At 32.1% G+C, this 21,294-nt stretch overlaps 1 non-coding gene across 1 annotated transcript; it reads left to right on the top strand.

Moving 5' to 3' along the window:
* The first annotated feature begins 20,729 nt into the window (after positions 1-20,729).
* TRNAL-UAA (transfer RNA leucine (anticodon UAA)) lies at positions 20,730-20,812 on the top strand. Its single transcript has one exon. It is a non-coding gene; the product is annotated as a tRNA-Leu (tRNA).
* The last annotated feature ends 482 nt before the right edge of the window (positions 20,813-21,294 follow it).

Below are 21,294 nucleotides of genomic sequence, written 5' to 3'. Positions count from 1 at the left end.
CAGAAAAAAGTGAAAAAACAAAGTATTATGTGGATTTTATTATGTTCAAAATGTTTCGATATGTAAGGGAGATGCAGTCTTTATCAACTTTATGATTGACGGAATTCTCTGTCAAATTTATGTAAATGGACTCTGAGATGAGACGTTTGGTGTGGTTGGGGACAGTGGCAAGAATGGAAGGATTGTCAAAATTAAAAGTATGATTCAGGGTTAATGCGTGTTCTTATAATTTAGATGCAAGTGGATTAGAGGATTTGATAGAAGTTTTGTGCTGGGAAATGCGGTTTTTTAGCCCTGATGAAGCCCTGCAACGTGGGGCGAAACGTTGGCTCAATAAAATAGTATATTTCTACTATTTGAGTTTTTTTTTTACCGCACCCGGACCATATTCCTTTCATCTCTACACACGGTCAATCAATAATCTTCCAGTAGAGTAATTTATATGTTCTTATGAAATGAGGGTTTTGGATCCTCCTTACTAGATTATCTAAATTTGCCTTTCACGCCAGATGAATTTAAGAAAAAATAAAATATAATATCCATCTGCCTCAAATTGTTTGTGCATGTTGCTAACATCCTTGATTCTAAGTTATAATTTAATGTTTGCAATTTAATTAACAAACTTAAAATATATATATATACAAATTAGGAACGTTTATCATTTTTCACGATCATTAATTATAATTATTTTTTACCCCTGATTAAAAAAAAAATTCCCTTTCGCTATTCATTTTATTTAGTTGAAAAAACATGCTACAATTTACAAGTTATTTTTTACCGTGAGTGTGCTAGTGGTATTAGAATAATATTATTTTAATTTGTTCCGAATGTTTCTTATCTTTAATGGTTCTATATTTTTTATGCACGTTACTAGATCAGGTTACAGGTAGCTTAGAAATTCTTTCACAGAAGAAAAATATTTCCATATTGTTGGATTATTCTAGATAATTCAAGGGGATGTGGTAACAAATTTAAAAAAATACACTGCAGAATACAATTAACTAATCATTGAAAAGTAACGTAATACTTCGATTGCTCAAGAATTCTAAGTTTTGCAGCTTATTCTACTTGAATTGTGATTAAAAATTAAAATCATAATTGTAACCAAAATCAAAACGCTGAACAAGTAAACAGTAACACTCAAAGTCTAGATAGGAACACAGCAGTAATCTAATAAGTAACCTGTGTACTCTATTCTAATTGCAATGGAAATAAATTTCAACGCAGACGATTTAAAGTGATACATGATAAAACGAACTCAAGTGTATAAAAATTCATATTATATTTGTTATATATCTAAAGGACATATAACAGATGAAAAAGCTTTAATCTCAGGGACAGAACAATTAATGTCTTGTGAAACAACTCGGCTTGCAGTAATTGGTTATGGCAATCAGTTGAATACACATTATTTCTTATATAAGCACTTTCAACCGACAGTGTATCGCTGATTTATTGGCAGCGTTTATTTTTTTTATATACTAATTAATGAACGTGTGAGTTAATTGATTCCAATCTTGTCATGATAAATAGGAAGTCAATTATAATGGAATCTGTAAATAAAACATATTTTCCATCAAGCAGCCGATAAACAACTAAACATGATTAATCCCTCTGCTTGCTGATATGATAATATGATCAATTCTGTGGGAACTGTTGCAGATCGAACATTCTGATATGTTAATTGGGCCTTAGGGATATAAATTTACTGTGGAATTTGGGAATTGGAACTGTTAACATTATAAATTGGTATGTATATTCAGCAGGAAGGTCATTTGCGAAAATCGTGTTTAAAAATATTTAAATATATTCGAAAATACTAGGACGAAACTGGAATGAAGGTAGTCAAGGGATCTTTTCACAGGCAAAAATCCATTTATACAGATAATAATGTTAATCAAATAAAATACCATTGTATAAACTCTAAAAATAGATAAAATGAAAGTTTGTTGGAATTCCAAAACGAAGCCTTCAGTCTTTCAAGTTGTAGTAAATAAATAATGGTGTCAACTTTTCACAAATTCAGACATCGTAGTGACTGAGAAAGATCAAAGATAAAAAAAACATTTCATTTTAACTTCCTAAAAGAGGTAATTAAATAAGAATAGTAAATAAAGTACATCACTATATCCATCCAACTAACATACATTGAAGGAAAAGGGGACGACAGAAGTATTTTCTCCATTCAATTAGAGTATCTGAAATCTTCCAAACAGGGATCTAAGGTAGGGAAAAGAACTCTCAACAGTGCTGTTCAACCTAACCCCTGAGAAATTAAAAAGGAAGAATATCATCTAAAAATGAAAGTGTGTGTGTTGAAATGAATTACACAATCTTAGCGTACGCAGACGATATTGCTGTCCTGGGAAGTAACAAGGGGGATATTGAAATATTTGCAACAAGAGAAGCAGAGAAAATCGGCTTGTAAGTAGTATGAAATTAAAACAATATATATGATAATAATTTTACGAATCCAGTACAAAACCGACATAGCCTGCGTAGATAGCAAATTATTTACTAAAATACACTATTTTAAATTCAAAACAACCTTAATAAATTAATTAACAGAGATAAACCTTTCTAAAACAAGCATTTTTTCTTTAAGGGTACTAAAATCCTAGTCATAAAAAATCTGAATCCATGAGTGTAATGATGTGATAAAGCCAGCTATAAGACCTGTGCGCTTACCGGCACCTTAGGAAGTAAAGAATTGAGAGATTTGAAAGCAAAATTCACCGCACAATCAACGGATAAGAAGATAAGATGGGTATCGAAGGAGGCAAGGTAAGGAATTTCCAAAGTCCTATAGGCCTTGAATTCTCGTGAAGAGAATTCACTTCTTCAGGGTCTTCATCTTCCGTTTTTTGTGTAAAAGTAGGTAGTGACGTACTTTACTTTGGGAAGAGCTCGACCACCCGGCATCGGCGAGCCAACGGAAGAAGATTCAGACGCAGACTGAGACCAGGAGAGCTGGACCAAGCTGGCGTTTTGTGGGAGACATCAAGACGGGTACGGCCCAGGAGGGCTAGACCTACGCGATGGACGCGGATTGATAAGATGCCTCATTATTATTGCGATCTTGCGAACGCTTGGCTGCACCACAGTCTAAATGTTAATATTTATAAATTAAATGGACTGCCCTCCAATGAAATTGTAAAATAAGAAGAAAATAAAATAAATTGCTGATTATTGGCAGTAATGGCATGCGTAAGCTCGGCGCACAACCCTGCTGCTGCTGCAACCCGTATTCCACAAATCGAGATAAATAGTGGAGAGGGCTGGTTCGGGTTTAAAAAAATACATAACAGGAAATATTCTTGTGTGAATTGTAAATTCCCGAATTTCCCACTTTTTTAACTTACTTTGGCAGGTTTTATTCCTCAATGGATTCCATGGTTGTCAGAGCGTCCCTCCACTTCTCTCTATCCCACCAGTCTTCCTCTTCAAATCACCGGCCGGCTATGTCCTCCTTCACACAGCCCTTCTACCGGGTTCGGGGACCTCTCCTTTTTGGTTGTTTCCCTAGCAAAAGTTTCTTCGGTCATTTACGTTCTGGCATCCGCTGACAGTGCCCATACCATCGCAATATGTTCCTTCCAATCCTCTCCAGAACTCCTTCAGTTATCCCTAGCCTGCTTTTAATCTCCTCATTCCTGACTATATCCAGGCAGGTAACCTTCAGGCATCTACTCCAGAAATCCATTTCTACCGCTTGTTTTTGAAGTAGAGTCCTGGGTAAAGGATCCAGGTTTCTGCGGCGTAGTTGAGTGGAATTCCCAACGAAACAAGAAACAAATAAACATCAAAATTATACAATTTTGAGCAAATATGCGGTATAATGATCTTTTTACTTTCATTTACCTCTAAATGCATAGTTGTTTTATTTCTATTGTATCGTAGGTTCCCCCATCCCCCTAAGATTAAGATGTCATTCTCTCTTTCGCAGCCCAGTTTAAGTTACTTTTTTGTCTTGTTTTTGTTATATTCTTTAGACATATAAATGTCCAAATATGGTTGCATAGAGATGAGTTAGCTATGCCTATTTTATTTTAAATCGTTCTTTTTTTTAATGGTTTTGGTGTACTGTCTTTTTTTTTTTTTTTTACTACTGCTCAAGTTATTAATTTTTTTTTAATGATCTTATCAAACTAATTTCATTTAGTTTTTACACCACTTTTAAAACTATTTTTCTAGATTCTAGAAAAACAGTACTTGTACCTAATATCCCCTATCCTTTAATGTGGCGGATTGCATTACTTAACAATTTTTTTTTTTTATAATTTATTGATTTTTATTTACAACTGTAAAAAATATATACAACAAGTGAATTTGCTGTAGGTAACATAGTGACATGATACAAAAATATGGAGAATCTACCCATTGATCGAACTCCAATGACATTTCTAGAAGAGAAGATCTCGGGGCCATCTTCTTTTCAGATGCCTAGGAGGATTATTAGGTAATAGGAGAAGCCAGGTTAGAAACAAGTGGATTTGGGTGGTTGGAAAGTTTATCATGGAAGGATTGGTATCTGGTTCTGGCCAAATCGGAAATATATGGGACACTGAGGTCCTGATAGATGACTTGATTTGTGACAAAGTAAGGAGTATTAAGGATTTTATGAAGGATTTTGGACTGTAAGGATTCGATTCGGGAGGAATTTGATGGTTTAGTGGAGCCCCAAAGCTCAACTCCGTTTGAAGATGATATAGGCCTCATAATAGTTATGTAGATCAGTCTAGATTTAATTTAATCTTTAGACCGTTTGTTTTGTAAATGTTGTAATAGTCGGAATCGACGAGCAGTGTCCTGTCTTTTCAGTCTTGTATGTGGATTCCATGTCAGTCGTTTGTCCAGAACTTAACAATTAAAATGAAGTTTATCTTTGATACTTGCTATATTATAATTTCATATGCTGTGTAAACAGTATAACATACATGTAATACATATGTGGTGGTAAACATACATGATTCTCGAATATTATTGGAACAAATATATAAGAACAGAAATAACTGCTTATGAATCCGTTTGAAATTGTAATATCTCACTAATCTTTTCCACTTGAGTAAAAAATAGAATCTACTCAACAATGTACCCGACAGTAAATGTTGACGTTTGTTGTTGTTCTATTTAGCACCTGAATTCATTCCTAATTCAGTAATGAACTCAATGCTAGAAGTGAAAACATGTTTACCTGATTAGCATAGTTAACAACTACCTGGTAAACAATCGCTTTTCACAGGTTATCAAACCCATCACTCCAAGTGTTAATGTAAGAACTAGGCCTTCCCTTTTCACCCCATTGTCTTCTAGACTAATAAGTCTCACTAATTAGATGCTGTGAGAAGGCTAAGATGAAAAGGACCACAACGCAAGTTATAACATGGTAACACAACAGTGGCATCCGGTGTACTTGACGGCGGTAGTTAGTTTTATATAAGGTAGCCACAGCTGTGGGAAATGTTAACAGTTGCTGTTTATTGACAGAAGACCACAATGCGATAGTAGGTTCTGGAGGCACATTGGACAAGGGGTCCTCGTAATTGTGGGAATGTAATAGGTCCTTAGGGCGCTAGCGTGGAGTAATAGAAAAATACAGCAGGAGATTTGATTTCGTCTAAAGCTTTCATATCCAGTCGTGGGTTTTATTTATTATTTAATTTAAGATTTGTATCTATACTCTTCCAAATTATTAACTATACTGAAATATAATGCTAATAAATGTGCCAATTTCTTAAAAGTTGGCGAAGATCAGGATGGTCAAAATAATAACAGAACAGTATTTTGTTGGATACTATACTGTGAAGGAACTATTGAGGGTTAGAATTAGATCAGTGACTTTATTTTTTTTTATTTTCAAGGACAGAAGATTAGTTATTCAATATAGTTGCTATGTTCCGAACATTATCTTTACCTTTATTAATAGTCTCCATTCATTATCACACCCATTTTTAAGGTTTCTTGGCATTCCCCCATTGTCTGATTAACAGAACAATAATTAATAATTCATTTATAAGTAATCATATTTATATTCATTGGTTGTTATCTTGTTCTGTTCTTAGCCCTGGTGAAGGCTAGACACTCTAGCCGAAATTTTGGCACGATTAAATAAATTACATCAACTTATTTGTGTTTTATTTTGACCGCACCTCCAACCATCTTCTCCTCGTATAAGTCATCCACGGTCAACTATCTCTCATAATTAATTTATAAGTAATCATTTTGTATTGTTAATAAGTGGAACATAAATTCCATAAGGAAGGAACTGAAACAAAAAACTCAAACAAATAAAATAATGAAAAAAATAACGTATAACAAAGCACATTGCATTTCTTAACAAAAAATTATTGATTAAATGGATTCTAAAAAATAATAGTAAAAAAAAATTCTCTGAATGTGTTAAACCTCCCTTAACACTGAATGTAGAAAATAAAATTATTTACTTATTACTTACTAAAATTATTTAATCTGTGGCCAATCTGCTAAATGTTATATCAAGTCCCTTTTACGTTACTAAAATAATTTAATTTAATTTAAAAAACAAAACAAAAAAAAAATTATTTTAAGTATACTTGACTTAAAAATCATAGTTGTCAGCGTCTATTTCTCATAAATTAAGCAAAAATCTAATTTGCTAATATAACATCAACGAAGAAGAATTTCAATACATTTAACATAAAAACTCAATAAATAACAGTAAATTAACCGTAAATAAGTGAAACATAAATTCCATAAGAGAGGAGCTGAAAGAAAACTTAAACTAAAATAATTTAAAAACTAACGTTTAACAAAGCAAATCCCATTTCTAAACATAAAAAAAAAATCATTAAATGGATTCTAAAAAGGATAGTAATAAAAATAAAGAATAAAAAAAATATCAGAATAAAAAGCGTTTCAAAACAGTATTTTGTAAATAATTTCTGTGGCCAAGCGCCTTAATTTTATATTAAGTCAATTTTTCGTTTCTGAAAGACTTTAATTTGAAAAAAAAAAAAATAGTATTCAGTTTTGTATATTTGACTTAAAAATTATATTACGTAGTTTAGTCATAAAATTAAGACAAAAAACTAATTTGCTACCATAACATTAACAATGAAGAATTCTCTCTCTGAAGAAAACTCAATAAATAAAATTAAATCAACCATATAAGTGAAACACCAATTAAATAAGAAAGAAACTGATGAAAAAATTCATAATAAAATCATTTTAAAAAATAACGTTTAACAAAGCCGATTGCATTTCTTTTGCATTAAATAGATTTTATAAACTTCAGGAAGTTATTTATTTTTTTTGTATTTTCAATACATTCAACAGAAAAACTCAATAAGCAAAATTAAAACAACTATAAATTTGATTAAACTAAATCTCATCTTTAATAATTCATCTTTAAAATAATAGTAATCAATCAACGGTGCCGCTCTGTTATTTTTTTACTTGTGCATGAAGATTGACATCCCGTCGTCAATTTTTTTTTTGCTGTGATCTGTTTCTGATCTCTTCTTCTTTTTTTTTTTTGATAGGTCAGATTTAGGTGATTTATTTTTTCATGTACCGAAGAACATTATTGCTCCAATTATCAAACTACAACATTAGACTGATAACGGCAACATCGTTCTTTGATGTTAGACTTTTTTCTGCATTAAAAAAGAAATCTGAAATATTGAAAGCATTAATTATTGGTGACTTTTCTTATAATCTTGAAGATGGTATCCCTACAAAATTGATTAGTTTATATAATTTTAATAATTTATGAATAACTAAATAAAACGTATCACTACAACAGCTAACGATATTTGCTTATTAAGCAATTAAAGTTTTTTGAATAGCGGTTATAAATGTGGGCAGAATAACGCTTCAGAAATAAATATTTCCTTAAACCACTTTTCAAATACTGTGGGTAAGCGACTGATAAGATGAAGACAATTTATTCTTGTTTAAGTACAAAACTCGAACTTGGATCTATATGTAAACCTCTCGATCCTTTAATTTTATAATATTAAAAATAATTAATAATTCTTAAAATAATTGCCGCTTGGAAAATATCTTTTTATAAAATATTATAAATTATAAATTTTACTTTATAAAATACTCATTAACTTACTAGTTATACAATATTTATAAATGCTTAATGGACAGGTGAAGAAATATCATTATATCCTTTCCGAAGAAAATATCATAATACATAAATATTCATCAAAAATAAAGAAAATTATTTGACTTGTTAATTTAAGTGCTCTGAAGAAGTTAAATAAATGACAGAATTAATTACGTCCTCATTATAAATTACTGTTAAATAATAAATTAAATTTAATGAGATAATTTAAATTTGCAGTATTGAATATTATAATTGGCTAATTTATAATTTCTTGATAGAGCGGAATAGCCGACTGAGTAAGTCAATAATCCGGTTATACACAATAATTTACATTTAGTAATATCCAACTCTGGGAAACGGAAAAACTCCCAAGGCATACGTTGTAAAGTGAGTACCAGACCCTTCAACTCTGACCCTCAATGGATTTTAGTTGCATATTTAATAATAATTTAACATAATTATTAACTGATTGGATGAATGATGTGTGTCTTTTGAGCCATATCAACGTCAGATTCTACATCCTTAAATGAGGATCTTTTGTTCTTATAAAACTAAAATATTTAAATTAAATATAAAAAAAAAAATTACTATTAAAAAGCGCGCACAATAACGATTCCGATAATGAAGCCTGAAATTCAGAACCCACCTTGGACTCTAAAACAACCTGTAACAATGCTACATCTGTCATTTATGCACAAAATAAGACCACATCTGTCAAGTATAAAGTTGTCGCGTCTTCAAGAAAATATTCCGGATTATTTTTTAATAAACACTGATGGTTCCAAATCCGAAAGCTTGACCCCCTCATCTTTCGTCACTCACAATTCAACCCACAAGTTTAAAATACATATGTTATGCTCAACATACACCGCTGAACTCCACGTGATAGTATCAGCCCTCCATTTTTGCTTTTCAATAACTCAGAAGACTATTGTAATAAATAAAAGAAATAAAACGATCAGTAAAACCATGGTCAACATCCTACCACAACAGACGCAGGTAGGAAGTTGCTCTAACCCGCTTGAGAATAGGTCATACCCTCTTCACGCACTCTCACTTGATCAGAAAACTGCCACCTCCAATGTGCAAATATTGTCAGTCCATTCTCACGATTTGACATATTTTTGAAGAGTGTACTCACTATTTGCCAATAATAAACAGGATGGGACTTACCCCAAATTTATCCGAGCTAAAATTACATTAGTAATTGAATTTTTAAAAGCACTGTCGGATTTAAGTAATCCGATTTTCTCGGTTAAATTTTGGATTTATATAAAGTCGGGGTCGGAGGTCTCATTTTCTGATGCCCCCCCTTGCCGCGAACACCGGAAGACCCCGAAGACGCTGCGACTGCAATGCCGCCCCAGCCTAAGCATCATGCAAGCTAGGACCTGGCCTACCCCTACCATCACGCCAGGCTCCAGGACACGCTGGCCAGCCCTTGAGGAGGAACAAGGACGTCTTTTCAGACACAGGCCAAGATACACGGTCTTCACCGTTTCGTCCACCGTACACCTTGACGAGGGAAGCGGCTATAGGACGAGGAAGTGACCGCGACAGCGAGACTTCCAACATTCAACAGATAAGCGCATGATTGTTTCAATTAGTCTATGAGACCCCATTTTTGTTCATATTACACTAGATAAATAACTCTTAACTAACTCACTAATATCATCTGCCCCTCCAGGGATTAATACTTTATAAATATAAGGAAATATATGTTGTTCATGAGCATAAAGTGTCTCACATTTTCAGCCCCCCTTTTCCACACATTTAATTTAATCATAAACTTACACTTGGGAAACCTGCAGTATAGCAGGGGCAGGTCCCGATGTAACAAGCACATTGCCTTCTAAATTATAACTCCTCTTCGATTTTAATTTTTTTTATTATTTTATTTTTATTTTTTATTTTTATCATGCCATAGGCGTTGATGACCAGAGGGTTTTACGCTTTTAAGCAACAATCAACATCAACAAAGCGCGATCAATATCCATTTCTAAGTTAAACTGAAACAAAACTTATCATTAAAGTTTTTATAATTTACATAAAATATTAAAATTGTCTTAAAATATTTAAGGGACAATTTAAAGGATAAAAAAATCATGCTGAAACTGAGAATTATGAGTACCGCTGATGGATCTTGAATGAAAAATTAATCACTAAAACTTTAGTGAATTGATGAAGATTTTAAAGAAGATGTCACCGAAGATAACTAAAACTGCGCTCATGATGACATTCATTAATTTAAAACTTATTTTTAAAATCTGGTTCAAAATAAATATGAAAATATGACTTTAAAAGGTTTTAGAAAATCAAAATAGTTTCATATATTTTATGCACATAGTTTTAGCAACGTTTCATTCATGGTGTTCGCTACCATGTTTTTTTTTAAATTATTACCGTTTAAAATAATTATCTAGTTATTTTAATTAAATGCGAATACTTATTAAATATTTTGGTTAAAATATTTTTATCTAAATTAATTATCCTTCTATTAGTTTTTCACAGTGTCTATCTTCATCTAAAAGTGTATATTGCAAAACCTGTTATATGTATTGTTGTACTGCTAAAATCGTTTTATGCAATCTATCTGTTTTTTCTTCTAAGTGTTTAATTAATACTTAGCAGAAACATTTATATCCTGCGCTTGGAGTCTCAAAATTCAAAGAATCGAATAATTTTTAGCACCAGAATCTTGTTTAATCTATTTGTATTTTCATGTTTTTATCAAAATATAGGTACCATGGTTATAGAATTTTATAGATGGCACCCTCAGTTGTCAGGTTTACATAAAAGTATACTTACTTTCTAAAAAAAATCACATCGTGACAGGCACTAACCTCACATAATTTACAAACCCGGCACGCCCTAAGTGAAAAGTCAGGTCAAATATCCGCTTTACAACGAACTGACAGGTCTGAAATAAACCTAAGTTATCCGTTTCCTTCTCGTTAACTAAAATAAATATGAAATAGGGAAGCAGAGCAACTATAAATCGCTTGGAAGGTATCGACTCGCTCGTTACAGCAACGATAAATTTCCCAGATAAGAGCCGTTCCACTACTACTCAGCTGTTTACTTCTGATAGTTGCTACCGTCAATCACTCTCATCTTACAGCCCCGGTTATAAATATTTTAAGGGGCATGGCTTAGTTCAGGAATCGTTTTCCAACAAGATAATAAAAATATATCGCTATCGTTTTTTACATTCATCGATTCCCATAAACATTTTAACTTAGCTCTAAGACGACGATAAAGTTATACAGCTGTCGCCTCAGAGCGGACTATATTTAAACTAACCTATGAGGGGGATTTGAAACTGTCTCTTGAACAACCGAGTACTATCTCATTTATTTATTTATTTTTTTTTTTTTGTATTTACAAAAACAATTCTTCGCCAAATCATCTGTTGTCAGCAAAACAACTATATACTCCTAACATTATGCCCATCTTCATTGTTTCAAACATCACGCGGAGGCCCCTCACCTCCAAATATTTTAGTAGTATTCTCATAGAATGGACTCATCAAACCTCACTAGGTATCTCATTGTAGGTATACTTTCAAGTACCAAAGGTAGAAAAAGGTTGTATCACATTTAATTTAGGCAACAAATACGTAATGCAATTACTAATTCCTGCTTTTTTTTTTTTCTGTTTTTGAGGTATCCGAAAAAAAAACATCTTCGTGACTATTTACGGCTAAATATTAAAGCTGGAATTAGTTTATTTCAGAAGGCGTTTTTTCATCTAATTATAAAGAAGATGGTCAGAGGTGAGGTCTTAAGAAAACAAAAATAGTTAACAACTATTTATTTCCCGACGTTTCTTCCCTCTTAGTAGAGCTACAACAGGGCTAAAAAGATACAAAAACAACTAACATTTTTTTGACATAGGTAGCGTTAAAATTATATAAATACAAGGGGAAAAAAGTAATATACAAATGAAAGAAAAGAGTAAATAAATTAGTACAAATATAAAATAGACAATGATAATAATATAAAAAATAGCACAATATTTTAGGTTAAAATGAAAATTAGACGTAATAATACGTAAAATGGAAAAGTATAAATGAGAAAAACAAAATTTAACACACCAAAAAATAAGAAAAAAATAATGAAGAAAGTAAATTAAGATTACATAAAAGATGAGAAAGAATAAATACAATAAAATTAATAATAATAATTATAAATGAATAGATAACAAAGCAGTATTATGTGATCTTAAGTTACTTCTTTATTTTTCGTTTTTTTTTTCTATTTTACATATCATTTTAACCTATTAGTTTGCGTAATTATTCTTATTAATGTCTATTTTATATTTACACTACTTTATTTACTTCTTTTCTTTCATTTTTATATTATTTTGTTTTCCCTTGTATTTATATAATTTTAACCCTACCTTAATTTACCTTTTGTATTTTATGTCAAAAACTTTTTAGTTGTTTTTGTATCTTTTTGGCCCTGTTGTAGCTCTACAACGTTGACAAATAGATAATTGTTAACTATTTTTGTTTTCTTGTGACCACACCTCTGACCATCTTCTTCATAATTTGAATTAATACGGTCAATTATTTATATATATAATATTTTCATAATATGTTATTATTAGGGCCGCGCGGCCATGATGGCCATGCGGCTTGGGACCCTTTCGTAACCCACCAAAGAATAGTAAAAACCAAATTTGAAATTTTAATTTTAATGTTCTTAAAAAATATATATTTCAATATCTTAAGTTTATTCCTTTTATAGGCAATATTATTTTATATCACAGTGGAAAATATAAGTGAAAGAGAAAATGGTTTTATTGTTAAAAAAATAAAAACACCAAAGCTCCACTCACTTTACATCAACTCTTCATTCACATAAATTATTTAGATACTGCTAATATATATTAAAGTTTACCCCAACCCTTATAATGTCATGTAGCAAAGGAAGAGCACTGGAAATATGTAAACTTTCCTCTGTATGTATTGTATTTCTTTAATAAATTAAATTAGGAGGCAGATAAAAAAAATAATGTTTACATGAAAATAAACCTAACAGAATCGTGAATAATGATTAAATTAATAATAAATCAGGTGTGTATAATAGATTTTCTAACTAGTTTATAACAATAGAACAAGTGTGTAAAATCAGCCAAGTTTGAAAATCTGAAAATTAAGTTCAAAAAGTGTGTTAAATTGTCAAAGAACAATCCAATTATCGAATCTTAAGTTCATTTATAGAAACTAATGACTCTTTGAGATAATTATTTATAGTGAGGAGAAGATGGTTAGGGGTCCGGTCAGTGAAGACACAAATAAGTAAAAACTTACTATAATAGTGCCAACGTTTCGTTCAAAATTTCAACTCTTCATCACGGCAGCTTAAACAAAATCGTAAATCCAAGTTAATTATTTGTTCTGTTACTATAGCCATATGTCAACCCTGTTGGTTCAGGGGTGGTGAGAAATATCACCTCATCGTATAATCATTTTTCAAAAAATAGTACTTCCTTACAAAGCACTGAACGCCTCTTCATGGGTTGAAGTGGTTCAATTATTATTATTATTATGATTCTTTAAAGTAGAAATAAAAGTATCAATAAAAAAATTTCCTAACGTTTTAATACTGTAGAGCATTTGCAGACCTTAACATTTTGAGATATCCGACTAAGTTGAGTTTTGATAAAAAAAATATCTCTGACGAGACAAACAAAATCCTGACACTTACCGAGCAATCAAACTTCTTTAAGACACGACATTACTGTATTTAAAGAAGGATACACCGCTAACAATAGAAAATCACCGACATCCCCGACACAGCTGTTTATTATGCCCCAGCAGCTGTTGCCCACTTGCCAATCAACAAGCCGCAAAAACCTCCAGATCCTACCTACTTTCCCTCCCATTATGTACTACTTTCCCACAGCAGATACCTGTCAAAAGGCGGTAACAGATTAGACAGTAATGATGGATGTCCGCCCGTTAGTCACTCTATTAATAACGGCTCTGCCGACCCTTCAAATAGAAGGGGTTCCACTAGCGCCTTGTTTATTGTCGTGATGAGGGTATTCTCACATCTGTGCCTCTTGTCAGTGCGGTATAGTATTGGTATTTACATTTGCGGATAGCAACGGATGATACTCAACAATTTTTTGTTCAAAGTGCCAAATCTTATGCATAAAAATTCAGCTGGTCCACCTCACATATTAGTTTAAGAGGTCTAAAGGAAAAAAAAAATTATTTCGAAATAATTTGGATGACATTAAGGAAAATAATATAAAGTCAAGAGTCAATTTTTTTAATGCTACCAACCATAATGAAGAGGAACAAAAAATGTCTGACTTTTTTTTTTTTTTTTTTTTTTTTTTTTTTAATAATTTATTTAATGTTATTTACAACTGTATAAACATATATACAACAAATAAATTTGCTGTAGGTGACATAGTGACATGATACAAACATGTGGAGAATCTACCCACTGATAGAACTCCAATAATATTTCTACAGGAGAAGGTATCGAGGCCATCTTTTTTTCAGACGCCTAGGAGGATTATTAGGTAATGAAGGAGAAGCCAGGCTAGAAACAAGTGGATTTAGATGGTTGAAAAAATTATCATGGAAGAAATGGTATCTGGTTCTGGCAAAATCGGCAACATATGGAACATTGTGGTCTCCTGACTTTTAAAAAATGATTTTATTGTTCCTCCTCTTCAATTGAGAACAAATTGATATCTGTACGTCCTTAGTAGAAGTTATAGCTTCCATAATATTTGCCAAAATATATTCACAAAATATAAATATTTCGTTATTAGGTAAAAAAAAAAATATTTTGTTTTCAAAACCTGTATCTCAGAAACTTTTGAAAGTAAACAGCTCTATTAGGGCTCAAATTTAAATGATGTTCTACCAAGGTTTTTCCTGTTATTGGTAGTTTTAAGGATATGGAGCTCCGAATGAAAAATGTTTTTGAGTAACGTTTTATAAAGACCTTATTGTTCCGTATGTAACCGATCTAGCCGGTAGTTTCTCTACAAGCCTGTAACACTCCATTTTAACAGAGATCAATTTACTGAATGTATTATATAATATACAGTTGTAAATTTCAGTAAAGATATTAAAAAAAAAAAAAAGTGTAACGTTTTGAAACTGTTACCAATTTTTATTCATCCCAACTGTGGTTGGCAGAGCCATTAATTTTTACAATTAACTATATATATATATATATATATATATATATATAATGGATTTATAATTGTAATGGAAAATTGGGTGAAATACTTTTATTACCTTGTGACTGCTCCGGTCTGGGGGTCGACTTTTATTTTTGTAGAGGTCCCACGAAATAAAGACTTGACAGCTCACCATGGTTAGAATAGGGTGGTATTCTAGATTAAACTCCTCCTCGAAATGACCAGGAATAAAGTAAAAAAAAAATATTAATAAAGTTTCAATTAAGTAAGATATTTTTAATAGATAAAGTCCGATAGTGTTACTTTACGAATGTAATCAACAATTATATTTTTTCATTTTGGAGTCTATTATTTCATATTACATAAATGTCATGGTTCGTTTTTCACAATTGCAATAGCATTTTAATGAAAAGTATATCTCTCAATTTTGAGGTCAACAATGTCAACAGTAAAAATGATCAATCGTTTTACTGACACATTCTTGTCGTATAACATGGTATGAGCACTGGATAGAAAAAAGAGAAGATATAAATGTTTCAAAAGGTAGATGATTCCATACTTTCCTCATATAAGTCACAGCTAGTGTTCCAAGAAATAAGATCACTCATGAAAACGAAATTCCAGTTTATGGAGTCATCTTATTTATCCTGATTAATTTCTCGATAAGATACAAAATAGGTATTTAAATTCTTGGTATTGTATTTTTTTATAATTTTTTAATGATGCACTTTTGTGTTATGTATTTTCAGTATACGTACAATAGACTTCTTTTGATAAAATGTATATATTGGTTACTTCTAATAAGGTTTTCTTAAACATTACAGAGTAATAAAATTTCATACTTTTACTATTCAAACAAAATATTTATATTTTATAGACATTCAACCCCAAACCTCTTTATTTTTATTACTTGACTATTTTTATTACAATCAGACAGGTTAATGATTAATGCTAAAATATATATTTTGATTTTTATAGCTTATAGGGATATTATACCGAGACGTAAAACAGTAAAGGAAACAATATTAAAAATGATGTAAAGAAATTTTTTAATTTTAACAAAGGCTCTCTAATTTGTCATGAAGTTCAAAATTCAATGGTTGATAATTGTATTTTAGATTTGTACTCAATAATAGAGCTCATCTATTTTGTTGAGTGTTGTTTTTTTCTTTTTTTTTCCACATTTTATTAGTTAATTTGTAATCATTAATGTTCACGAGTTTGACTAATTTACTATTATCTTCCTTCTTACCATTCAAAATAATTTCCAGCCCAGATAAATAGTGTGATGCATTGCCTTTTATATCGTAATCTGTACACATTTTAGTGTTTATTCTAAAATTTGTTGGTTTTGCGGACTAACACTGTTGCTGAAAAAGTAAAAATTGTTTTTCTAAAAGTAAGATAAACTTTTTCTAAAATCACTAACAATTGTATTTATATAAATATAAATGAAATATAGGACATTTGAAATGTCATTTCATGTTTTTTTGGAGGAGGGCGGGGGGAGGAAGGGAGTGGAATACATGTACATATATAAGTAAATAAATAAACATATATACATACCTTCAACAGGTCATGTCAGAAACATTTATCGCTCTTATGTCATTTCCTCTTGTGGGTATGTGTACACACCCATGCCAAGTCGTAAATCAATTTGATAACGATGATGTAGGTTTCCTGTGAGAGCGAGGCAGTCGGATTTTGCAACGTCTGAGTCACTCGAGACTCTGACCCAAATGTACAGGCCACAAATCTTTCTGTTTCAAGATTTATTTCTTAAAAATATTAATATTTATATATACTTTCGTATGGCGTAGGCTTATATGTTCTAGTGGAATTAAACAATGCGAAATGACTTGGAGAATTTTGGGAAATATTGCCAATGAGTTGTTAACATTGTGCAATATTTTAGAGTTTTGTAGGTGTAACGCATATTGGCATTAATGATGAAGTGGTAGTGCGAGTTCTAGACATTTCGTACAATTATTTTTTTGATTGTTTCATCTAATATGTATTGCTTCCTCAGTACCGAAGCTAGTAAAGCTTAGAATTGTGCCAAGAAGTGAAATGTTTGTCCAAATCAAAAATTTCAAACGACATATCATCCCAAGAAGGAACAAATTTGGTAATGAGACATTCTGTCTTTAGTCGTCAATTCATCTATCAAGTAAATCACTAATCCGGTTTTAAAGAAAAGGAATTCTACTTGTTGATAACTAGATTCAGCTGATGCCATGTAAATTTAATCAGGTTTCACTCTCTATGTTTGCATAGGCATGCGTAATCATATTTTCTTCAGCACACCAGAATTTCAATAGCAGCTAGTCCGATTCTGTCAAATGCTGAAGGAATGTTTGAGAAAAGTACATTAATGGCCCAGTAACAATTTCATCAAAGTTTATTCAATATTTGAAAGATTGAAAAATTCAAAAATGGTCGCACAAGTCACGATGAAGGAGCCGAACGACCGTTTACCGCCACAAATAAATAAAACATTGAGCGTTCACGTGAAATGGTCCCCTTAGGTAGACGAGTTACTATCGACGAAGTGGCACATAGTCTGAAAATTAGTCACGGTTCTGCCTACAAAATCATCTACAACAGACTTGAGTTTCATAAAGTTTGTGCAAGATGGGTCCTAAAACAACTAGCATGAACAAACACAGTAGCACAGTTGCATGAACAAACGCGCTTGGACACCTGCCAAAAACATTTGGATCGCTATAGTAACGAACGGGACAATTTTTTAGACAGGATTATTACTGGCGACCAAACACACGAGCCGGAGAGTAAATGGCAGAGTATGGAATGGAAACACTCGCCGTGCAAAAAAAAGTTCAAGCGTCCGCAGGAAAACTGATGCTTACGGTTTTTTGGGACTTACAAGGGCCAGTACTATAAGTAATGTACTCATACAGTATGAGGAAAGAGACATAATAGTATCAGTGTACGTTACAGTGAGATGCTTACTGCCAAGGTAAAGCCTGCAATTCGTAGCAAACGCCGAGGACTACTGTCAAAAAAGTGTTGTGTTGTTGTGCGACAATACCCGTCGGCATAGTGCTGCCCACACTGCTGACACGATCCAAAATTCAATTTTGAAGTACTCCCTCATCCTCCATATAGTCCCGATCTTGTCCCTTCTGGCTAACACTTGTGGGGGCTAACAATGGGACTTTTTCGAAAATTGATTTACTTGTAAGTTTCTTATTTGATTAAAATAAAATTTTATATCTATATTGCGGACTTACATTTGTATGTTAAAATAACAACTTTTTAAATATACGCAAATCATGAAGTAATAAACTTATGATATTAAGTAAACCATTTTTGTAATTTTTTTTTTCCTTAAGATAAATCATCGACCTTGAACTACAGATTATTAAGTAACCAACAGAAAGTATTATTAACTTATCTACTTACAAAACTTCTTTTATCTTTTAGTAAAAAAATCCTTCAGATGAAGTCGTATTTTATCGATTTGTCTTACCTATAGATTTGTAAAATCATGTAATAAGAATCGCTGTATTATATTTCAGAAAAATGTATCTGAACACCCTTTACAAGAATAGAAATAGGGCCAGCTTATGGGGGCTTGGAAATGCAATATTGCGAAGACCCCCACTTCGTTAAGGTAGGGACTACTGGCGGTTCCAAAAATGCGGATTACATCAAGAAGAAAAATTCCGGGAGCACTTTGTTACGCTGGGTGCACGGTAGACCCTCGGCTTACTCTCCCTAGATTTGCCACTGCTCCATGACTGTTATGATGCAAATATTGAATAATTACTACATGCAGATAAAAAAAATAGTGATTTTGATAATTATTAAGATACAGTTTCAAAACCATTTGCTACATAAGTCCCTCAGACCCCGGGACGGAGCCATCATCCATTCTCCCTCTTCCCAAGAACTCTAATACTTTTAACTATCAAGCAAATAAAACTGTGTTTACTTTACAGATTTTTATTTTATGCCTGGGGAGCTTTGGGTAACAATAAGATAATTTATTTATTGATCCAACATTAACATTATTGATGAATTGATATTTTTGTTCAATAGTATTCCTCAATTTTATTTCTTGCTATTCTTTTTAAAATCATTGCATCGATCTTCTGGTACAATCGATATCCGCTGGCAATCGCGTTCTTCCGTCTCTGAATCAGCAATCACAAAATGTTTCAGTAGATTTCCTCAGAAATAGGAAACCCTATCGACCTCTAAATAAAAAGAATTTCTAGACACTGTACATATTGGTCCAAGTGAACCCGTCCTAGATCTAAACGCTTAAAAAAACCTTGATAAGCCACATTAAATCGCAACGCAAGTTTCTCTATATGAATCCAATAAACAAAAATAAATTTTCAAGAAATACCGTAGTAGTTTTCAATTGGACTAGCCCCGGAAGGTCGCTAGTTGTTTAATAATGAACATTTCTTCATTCCATGAGTACTTTGCTTTCCTGTAGACTGCTTGGTGGCCTACATAAATAAGAAACCTTAACTACGCTCATAAATATATCACAGATGAAAGCGGCACTAAATAAATAAGTCTAACAGAGATTATAGTTGAAAACAGCGATAACTTAGAGAAGGGAGGCCGTTAACTGTTATTTTTAGTGGGAGTGATCCAGAGTTATCGGGAAACAATAAAAGCTACATAAAGGCACGGAGGGAGCATAAAACTCCGGGAGCCATTAAACTCAACCTATTTAAGCGGCTGGGTCCATTAAGAAGTTTGAAGAGATAAAGACTAGGATTTAACAGTGGTCAGATTTATTGTATGTTTGTATGGAAGGAGCAAACAGTTTGTCGGCTACTGACAGGAAACAAACACAAGATAGGGCTTGCAAACAGTCAGAGTCACTTCTTGTAAATGCCATCTTGTGAGCCCAACTCTTTATAGGCAGTGATGTATCGGTGCAAATATTTGAAAGCTTCACCAATCTGTATTTGTTAAAGTATCATATTAGCTTAGATACCGTTACGGCGCATAGTATTTGCTAAAATCCAATATCCCACAGTTGATGGGAAAAAACATATCAAAAATTATATATTTTCAAGTATGATGAGAATATTGATTTTTCATTTTTGAAAATTGTACCCCGAAGATTGACAATATCTTAGTTATTAAAATATATATCCATAGTCATTTCATTTTTTGACGTTTCATGGATTGTTACCCAACTTCTGAACTATTATTTCATATTCACAAAAACAAAAACGAAAGATTATATTGTAGGAAGATAGTCCGGGTGGTATTCAACAAAGGGATCAAAATAGTAAAAGAAAACTATTTATTGTTAACCAGCGTTTCGCCTCACTTTGTAGGGTTTCGTTAGGGCTGCCAGATTGAAACTGAAATGTCTAATTTCAAAATCTATAGGCTATTCTAAATATTTCGGTTATTATATACAAATATTAAATAATTAATTAATGATTTTTATAATGAGCAAGTCAGGTTGGCCGAGCGGTCTAAGGCGCCAGACTTAAGACCTGGTTCCCTAAGGGATCGTGGGTTCGAATCCCACACCTGACACAACTTTTTTTCACTTGTGGTCTCCGTTTATATCTGAGAGCTATCTTATTTTTATATATCTCAATGATAGTGCATTTAAAATAGTTGTTAAAATAAAGAACAAACAAATAATTTTTCAAATCCTACTTACTTAAGCTGAATAGTATCATTGTCATTGCCATCATAATGGAGAATTCAAGAGTCATTCCATTTTTTGTCGTTTTGTGGACTGTTACCCATCTTCTGAACTAAAAAAAAAACAATATCAAAAACGAAAAATTATATTGTAGGAAGATACTCCGGGTGGTAGTCAATAAAGGGTTCAAAATAGTAAAAGAAAACTATTTAGTGTTAACCAACGTTTCCCCTCACTTTGTAGGGCTTCGTTAGAGCTGCCAGATTGAAACAGAAATGTCTAATTTCAAAATCTATAGGCTATTCTAAATATTTCGGTTATTATAAACAAGTAATTAATAATTATTTAATGATTTTTATAATGAGCA

Source organism: Halyomorpha halys, unplaced genomic scaffold, assembly GCF_000696795.3.
Source record: "Halyomorpha halys isolate HHAL.00 unplaced genomic scaffold, Hhal_1.1 Scaffold476.1, whole genome shotgun sequence".
In the NCBI taxonomy this organism is placed as follows: domain Eukaryota; kingdom Metazoa; phylum Arthropoda; class Insecta; order Hemiptera; family Pentatomidae; genus Halyomorpha; species Halyomorpha halys.
Note: the sequence above shows the minus strand (reverse complement) of the source record. Positions and strands in the feature narration are given on the sequence as shown.